Source organism: Tyto alba, unplaced genomic scaffold (assembly GCF_018691265.1).
Source record: "Tyto alba isolate M040663 unplaced genomic scaffold, T.alba_DEE_v4.0 Super-Scaffold_200000146, whole genome shotgun sequence".
Taxonomy (NCBI): domain Eukaryota; kingdom Metazoa; phylum Chordata; class Aves; order Strigiformes; family Tytonidae; genus Tyto; species Tyto alba.
Genome location: NW_024881288.1, coordinates 475,457 through 484,445, shown reverse-complemented (window position 1 = coordinate 484,445; position 8,989 = coordinate 475,457).

Genomic DNA, 8,989 nt, shown 5'->3' with positions numbered 1-8,989 from the left:
ATTTTGAGGGTATGTGTTGTATGGATTTGGAAGACAAATCGAGGTCAATTCATACGGAACTTAAACAGCTTGTAGAACATACCCAAAAGATAAAACAAGATGTGGGGTTCTTTGGACTAGACGGACTCACTAACTGGATGGGATTAGGTGGATGGTTAAAAGGCCTTTCCAAAGTTTGCTTCTTATTCTGATCTTTGTCATTATTGGGCTTGCATGTTTAAGTTGTGCTTTATCATGTATTAAGAAAATCTTTGAACAAACGTTGGGGCAGGCTCTGCTCGTACAAAAAGAAAAAGAGGGAACTATTGGAGAATGGCACAGAGACAAGGGTCATGAGCCCACCGAGCAGTTGTACGATCAGAGCCTGTTCTAAGGGCTGATGCTGCCTCGCTGATGCTGGGCCTCACTAGGGTTTGCCTGCAGCTGCTCGCAGCTGCTGATACATGAAGAATGTCAAGGACACTTCGGTCTTGTGTATCGTGGTGTGTCAAAAACAAGTTAAGAGGAATTAGAAATAGTGGCCTGAGAAACTTATTGTTATGGTAACGGTGGTCTGAGAAACTTTGTGTTATGGTACCGTTGTGTATTGAAAACAAGTTAAGAGGAATTAGAAATAGTGGCATGAGAAACTTAGTGTTATGAGAAGCTTGTGCTGTTAGCTAAGTAGGTGGACCGTGCGAATACGACCTTTAGAGCTTAAGCCAATCAGCTAGTGACTAGTAGGCATAATAATTATCATTGTCTGTATAAATATATGTACCCTGGTCCAATAAAGATATATGATGCTCTATCACCCACATTGAGTCCGTCTCGGCGTGTCATTCCTCCGTCGCTCCACACATGCATGTGACAATAAACCAGCCACAAACTGGAACCAAAAAGTGGATGAATTGACAAAAATTAGGAAAATAGACATGAAAAATTCTTTAGACCCCACATGGTATCTATTGGGAGAATGGTTACATCAAAAAAGAAAAGATCTCTGGCCTACTGCTTTTGCCTGTATATATCTGGGATTTTCACAGGTCTACTTTTCCATTGTGCTTTGATCTTTCCCACAGCAGGGCAGGAATCTCAAGGATGTTCAATAAGGTGCCTCTGTGTTTCTCACAGGCCTCTGTTATCTAAGCACAGACATTCTACCTGTCAAGCACACAGAGGTAAACCACAATTAGTGTGATATATGTGTTTTTTGGCACCTCAGCTGCAAGTCACTTGAGCATATTTACAATCCTCCTCGGCAATTTTCCATTCTATTCCCACAACAGGGCAACCTAATAAAAGCCAACAGCTACCTGCAGAGATGGTGGAGCCAAGCTCTCTTCTGCAGTGGCCAATGATATGACAGGGGCACCAGTCACAAACTACCTTTTGGGAGCTCTAGACTGAGCCTCAGGAGAAATAGAATGGACTAGGAGGAACATTGCTGTGATCTCCACCTTTGGAGCGCTTCGGGTTTCAGCTCTACAAAGTCGCAGCCAGCCTGGAGGCTGGACTAGAGACCCCTAGAAATCTCTTCCCCACCAATCCTTCCATGAGCCTGTGCCTTGCAACATGCCCTACAAGAAGAAACTAAGATGGAGGTGAGGGCCTCTATGTCATAGGACAATTCAGGGTAAAAGGGAGCTCAGGAAGCCTCGAGTCCAATGCCCAGCTCAAAGCAGGGCCAGCTCTGAGGTCAGACCAGGTAGCTCAGTAAATGTCAACATTCACATAGAGAGTTTACACATGAGCCAGGCATCTAAGCCACCATTACAGAAACGAAGATGAGACATTTGACCAGCTCCCTGAACACAGCTATCAGTATGCCATCCCTCCTGAGATTCCTGGGAACATCCACCTTCTTTTGCAGAAGATTCTTCTGTAAGGTTCCTGGCACATCTCCAGACCAGGGGGTGCTCTAGGCTGTAAAAAAGAAAGAAAGTCTGACTTGGGTACTATCAACTTAATTACTAAAAGAGAGGGAGATAGAGGGATCTCAGAGCTTCCATGTTGATGCTGAAGATCTAAGCTGTTGGAGAATGGCTCAGAGACAAGGGTCATGAGCCCAACGAGTAATGGTACGATCAGAGCCTGTTCTAAGGGCTGATGCTGCCTCGCTGATGCTGGGCCTCACTAGGGTTTGCCTGCAGCTGCTCGCAGCTGCTGATAAATGAAGAATGTCAAGGATGCTTCAGCCTTGTGTACCGTGGTGTGTCGAAAACAGGTTGAGAGGAATTGGGAATAGTGGTCTGAGAAAACCAGTGTTAGGGTAACGGTGGTCTGAGAAACATTGTGTTATGGTACTGTTGTGTATTGAAAACAAGTCAAGAGGAATTAGAAATAGTGGCATGAGAAACTTAGTGTTATGAGAAGCTTGTGCTGTTAGCTAACTGCAAGTAGATGGACCTGTGTGAATACGACTTTAGAGCTTAAACCAATCAGCTAGTGACTAGTAGGCATAATAATTATCATTGTCTGTATAAATATATGTACCCTGGACCAATAAAGACACAAGTAGACTGGTGCTCTATCACCCACATTGAACCCGTCTCGGCGTGTCGTTCGTCCGCAGCTCCGCACTAAGCCTCTGAGAAAGGAGGTCAGAATGAAAGTTTTGAGCTAACATAGCTTTTTGATCATTTCAGTTGTGAAGGCTCTGCTCCCCACATTCAGTCACTGGTACCCAGAAACCTGCCCTGCTTTTCCTTCTTCTCCTCCCCAAACCTGACCAAGTGATGGGAAGAAAGGAAGCAGAAAGGCCCTAGGCCTCTGTGAATTAGCGGGGGTCTGGCACTTGGAGGCCACAGTGTCATTTCATTGTACACCCCATAAAGAACTAAGCTGGGAAGTGAGACTGAAAGCCCAAATCCACAGGGTTCATTGACAGGCAAGGCTGTGTCCGTGGCTGGTCTGGAAACCAGTACACCTACTGCATAGATCAAGCTGGTGTTGAAACTCTGGCTTGGGCTTCAATGGTCTCCTGGGCCCAGGGACAGAGGTGTGGGCCCAGACCCGAGGTTGGGCTGGCCAGGGCCGATGGAGGCCTATGGATGCTCTCAGTGCCCTGACACTGCGCCCACGGGATCCCCCCTGGCAGTGCCCTCGAGAGGCCAAGTTCTCCTGCCCTGAAGTCCAGGGCCTGTGCTCTGCTCCTCTCCTTCCCCACGTCCCTGGGGATCTGGGAGACCAGGATTTCATGGTCACGCCCTGACAATGGTATTCACATCCCTGACCAGCTCTTTTGGGAATACCAGGTCCAGGTGAGCAGACTGAAAGGAATATTTGCCATCTGTGCTAAGAATATTTCCACAAACTCCACAAGAAACGTCCTGGGTGGTTTGCATGCTGCTGTCCCACATGAGCAGTGAATACCAAGGAAACTGTGTCCTCCAGAAGAGCCAGGTTGTGTGATCCACTGATTTCCTGCGACCATTCAATGAAGACATTGTTGACTCCTCACCCTGGCTGTATGACCTGTAAACGGCTGGGATGGAGTTGATTTTCTTCATAGCAGCCCATAGGGTGATGTGCTTTGGATTTGTTACTAAACCAGCACTGATAACACATCAGAGTTTTGGCTGTTGCTGAACAGTCCTTGCAGAGCATGAAGGCTTTCTATTTTTCCCACTCTGCCCCTGCAGCAAGTAGGCTGGGGGTACACAAGAAGTTGGCAGGGGCACAGCTGGGACAGCTGACCCCAAAGGACCAAAGAGATTTTCCATTCCATATGATGTCAGGCTCAGAAATAATTAAAACAAAACAAAACAAAACAAAACAAAACAAAACAAAACAAAACAAAAAACCCCCAACAAAACAAAACAAAACTCAATGGAAGAAGGAAAAAGGGGAGATATTCATGGTGATGGCATTTGTTTTCCCAAACCCTGTTTTCCTAGGAATGACTAAACATCTGCCTGCTGATTGGATGTAATGCATGAATTTCCCATTTTGCTTTGCTTGCACACGCAGATATTGCTTCACCTATTAAACTCTCTTTGTCTTGACCCATGAGTTTTCCTGCTTTTGCACTTCCAATTCCCTCCCATGCCCTGCTGGGGTGGTAAGAGGCAAAGGGGAGTGAGCAAATGACTCTGTGGGTGCTTAGCTGCTGCCTGGGGTAAACCAAACTGAACACCTACCACAGTGTCATCGTTTCTGGTTTCTCCTTTGACCCACACACATCTCAATCCATGAGCTTCTCTGGTTTATTTTTCCCTCTTGTCCTGTTGAGTGGGCTGAGTGAGTGAGCAGCTGGGTGGCTGCCTGGCTGCTGGACAAAGTTAACCCACCACAGGACCACATCAGGACTGCTGTGTTCAGTACGGGGTTCCCCAGCACAAGAAAGATCCTGACAGACTGGAGCGAGTCCTGCGGAGGCCAGAAGGATGGTTGGGGCCTGGAGCACATTATGGACAAGGAGTGGCTGAGAGAGCTGGGGTTCTGAGAAATCCCTCAGAGCCAAACACTGCAGCAAGGACCCAGGCCAGTTGGTGGGATCTCACTCAATGGATATTTTCAGTATTTGTCAAGACAAGCCCATGAGCACCTGATCTAGCTGGAGCTGTCTGACATGGGGCTTCTTGGCTGAGAGACTGGCTGTGGCAAGAGCTCTGGAACTTGGTGCGTCATGAGTGTCAGTAGGAAACCAGTTTCCTTTTTACTAATAATGGTGGTAAAGTTGGGTATCACTGGTGTTTCCTCTTCCAGGACTTTTCCAGCCCAGCCCAGCCCCAGCCCAGCTCTCCCCACCTGCCCTGGCCCCAGGGCAGTGCCCACCACAGGGTGCTGCAGCCCTCTGGGCACTCAATCACAGCTCCAGCTCCTCGGAAGGGCACAGCAGCTCCTGGAGGTCAGACAGGGGGGTCAGCCTTCCCACAAGCACCAGGGCTGATGCTGGCCAAAAGGGCAGGAGGAAACAGAAGCCAGTCAGTCTCTAGCTCTGCTGCATTCATCTGGTAGGTTGTCCCTAACCTCAACTGCATTTACACCCTTCCCTTCCCCCACCAGCCCTGCTCCCCAGCACAGCACAAGAGTCCTGGCCCTGGGCCTCCTCAGGCAGCTCCTGCACCTCTCCAGTCTCCCTTTCCCATGCCCACTGGGTTCACACTGACCCCCAGGTCACTGCAGAGTCCTTGCTTGCATATACCTTGATTTAGTGCTTTGCTTTTGGGGGACATCAACTTTGAGGGTGTTTCACTTTATGCGTGTCCATTCGTTCCCACCCCAGGGCATGTGGTGACCCCTACTCCTCTCCTGACTAAATTATTTTCCATAAAGACAGCTATATGCCATGAGTCCTGGCATATATGAAGCAGCCTGAGGAGGTAGTGGGGAGCTCATGCACCATCTTACACCAAGAAGAGAGCCTTTAAAAGCAGAACTTTTTGTCCAGTGGAACCCAATGGTACTGTGATCTTAACTCCAAATACAGGGAGAACATAAGGAGAAAAGAATTTTAAAAGACCAATTCCTTAGACATTTTATTGGCAGCCACTTTGGAGGAAGAACCCAGCCTTCAGGCACTGCACCCAGGAGATCCCATTTTATTCAAGAGCTGCTATTGGATACGTCACACCTGACACAGTGTGGTGCAAGAGTAAGACACAACAGGAAAAATCCTCAAGAGAGGTAGGGTAAGTCCAGAAAATTATCTATATGTAGGATTATTACAGGGAAAATAGCAGACTCCTGGCCTAAGATAAACTCTGGGAAATGTGAAGTGACTTGAGACAGGTTGTTGTCAGTGAAACTACATCCCTTGGGGCAGTTTCCATAGGGCATCCTTGAGCTGCTGGTTCCTCGTGCTGTAGGTGAGGGGGTTCACTGCAGGGGGCACCACCGAGTACAGAACGGACAGCACCAGGTCCAGGGCTGGGGAGGAGATGGAGGGGGGCTTGAGGGAGGCAACATGGCAGTGCTGAGAACCAGGGAGATTATGGCCAGGTGAGGGAGGGATGTGGAGAAGGCTTTCTGCCATCCCTGCTCAGAGGGGATCCTCAGCATGGCCCTCAAGCTTTGTGCCTAGCACAGTGCAATGAAAACAAGGCAGCCAAATGCAACAAAGACACTAACCACGATAAGCCCAACTTCCCTGAGGTAGGAGTCTGAGCAGGCAAGCTTGAGGATTTGGGGGATTTCCCAGAAGAACTGGTCAACAGCATTGCCTTAGTGGAGCCGTAGTGACAATGTATTGGCTGTGTACAGCACAGCATAGAGAAACCCACCGCCCCAGGCAGCTGCTGCCATGTGGACACAAGCTCTGCTGCCCAGGAGGGTCCCGTAGTGCAGGGGTTGGCAGATGGCAACATAGCGGTGGTAGGCCATGATTGTGAGAATTCTCAGCTGACATAAAAAAGAAAAATAGGTGAGCCACACACCCTTGGCAGGAGATGTCCCTAGTGTCCTGCAGGGAATTGACTACGGATGTCGGAACAGTGGTGGAGATGGAGCCCAGTGAAGGACTGAAAGTTTGAGAAGGAAGTGAGAGAAGACCAAAACTATTTCTCTTGTTTAGAGCAAAGAAATTGTTTATGGTAGAATCGTTGTTGGTCAGCATGTTCTACTCATATTATTTTCTTCCTTTCACTCACATAGTTTAGTCAGCTGCTAGGCAGAATTAATATCAAGATGTTTTGAAATATGCAACGTCTCCCTCAGGAAATTTAAGTAGGCCTTGAGATGGTTCCTTAAGTTTCCTGAGTACCCCTGATAACAAGGGCCTAAGACGCCACTGTCAAGATAATCACCTGGGAATTAGTTTCAACTGACCTTCTTGGAGCATCCCAGGGCCCAAGAATGGATGAGCTAACTGCATGACCATATGTGGGCAAAGGAATCCCAAAGTTCAATCACCGGACACTGTGAGGCAGACTATGAATGACCAACAGAGGGGGAAAAGAACCTAACCCTAATTTTATCACACATGCTCGGACTATGTAGATAAATTCTAGGAAATCTTATGTATATGTAGATTAGTTCTCAGAAATCCACTGAATATGTACAAGCTCACAGCACATATTCTCTGTGATTGTACCTGTCTGTGGGAGCACTCGTGGTGGAGCGATCCCCAGTGCTGCCCAGTGCTGCTAATAAAGAATACCTGCTCAGCAGTTCTACTGGATTCTAAGTGTTGAGTGAATTTCTGTGTCAGAAGGAGCAGCCCCTGCGGCCCTGGCTGGAGCAGTCGGGGTGGGGGTGGCTCGGGGGCACCGCGGGGATGTGCCCGGGCTCAGCTCCAGGAGGAAACCACAGACTTCCTGCCCGGGCGCTTGTGGGGGGGAGCGCGAGGAGCTCTGCGAGGCCACGTGGGCTGTGGTTTGTGCACCTGCAGGCTGCAGCTCCCGAGCCCCCCGCGGGGAATAACGGCCCCTCGGTGACATGCTGAGAGTCAGGGATCCGTCTGAGCTGCTTGTCTGCTGCCAGGACAGGGACATGGCCCAGCCCCAGCTCGTTTGAAGGGACCTTCCATGGGGCTCTCCAGGGAGGGACGGGTGAGCCAGCGCTCCTGGGATGGGGCTCTGGCCTGGGCTGAGGCCCTTTCCCCGCTGCTGCTCCCAGCACAGAGGGGTCTGAAGCAGGTGCAGGGGCTCTTTCCTTCCCCCCTGACACAGCCCCCGGTGCCCTCCCAGCCCCGTGGTTCCCGTGGCATGGGGATGGCTGGGCACTCACACCTTGGGCTCTTGGATGTGCCGGCTATAGGAGATGCTCAGTGCTCCCGGCCCACACAGCAGGGTTCAAGGCATGAAAAACCCATTTCCCCCACTACAGCCAGCCCTGTCCTGTGACGCCGCACCACCACAGTGATGTGACACCTGCAGCAGAGCCATCTCTCATATATGGTCATGAATGGCACTGGAGACGTTCATTGGAGGGCTGGGCTGTGTCGGAGGGGAGATAACTCCCGATAATGTCTAAAATGGTGCTGCTGCTTTGATTGGCTCCTCCCGTAGCTGGCCTGGCATCTGCAGAGCTATATTGCCCTCCTGTCATCATTGTCCTCGAGAGTCCCCAGGAGCTGTGACAGCAGTGTGGCACGGCAGGGATGTGCTGGCAGGGCAGGAGGCTCAGGATGGGCACAGAGGGACTGCTGTCCCCTCAGGTGCTGGGGCTGCTCCTCTGGGTACAGCTGTGCAGGGGTAAGTGCTGGCTCCATTGTACCACAGCCCAGGAATAGCGGGTACTAGCGTGGTCATCGGGATCTGTCTGGGAATGGGGATTCTTTGCAGTTGCTACAGAGATGATGGACACAACGTGCTCAAGTCCGTGGACCCTGTGCCCTTCCCTGGGCTCATCTGGGTGGGAGACAGTATCTCCTTTTGCAGGGTTTCAGTGTCTAGGGCAGCCTGTGCCTGGCTGGGTTCATAGACACCCTGTCCTGGGGTACCTTTTGGGACCCCCTGTCCCCTCGCACTGTGCCTCTGTAGCCGGTGGTGGACTCGCTGGTGATGGCAGCACCCAGAGATCCTCCCTGGGACACTGCTAATGTCTCGGGTGTCCCGAAGGGATTTTGTGCTGTTCACTGCCCCCTTGTTCCAGGGGAGCCCTGACCCCATGAAGACAGTTTGTACCCCACGTAGAGATGGAGACCAGGGCATCTACAGCAGAGAGACACCCTTCCTGGGGGACCCAGCCCAGTGCAGGGACTGGGCTGACACCAGGGATGAGAAGGGGAAGTGGGTGGGGGGATCCTCTGGATCACCTCAGTGGGAACACAGAAAGCCCTGGGCATGGGGGTGGGTTTGGCTGGTGCTGGGGCAGGCAGTTGCATGGGAAGCTGCAGGCTTGGGTACATGGGGCTGTTCAGGGGGTACTGGGGAGGAGCAGGTGCCCAGTGCAGGGCTGGGCAGTGTACAGGTGGGCATGGGCAGGAGGCAGGTGGCCATTGGGGTGGGAAAAGGTGCTTTGTGTGGTGGGATGGTGAATGACCCAGCAGGTCTGGAGCTGGGCACCCCCAGTCTTGCACAGCCCATGACGATAGAAGGGACCCCTGAACTGCCCTGGGGACAGC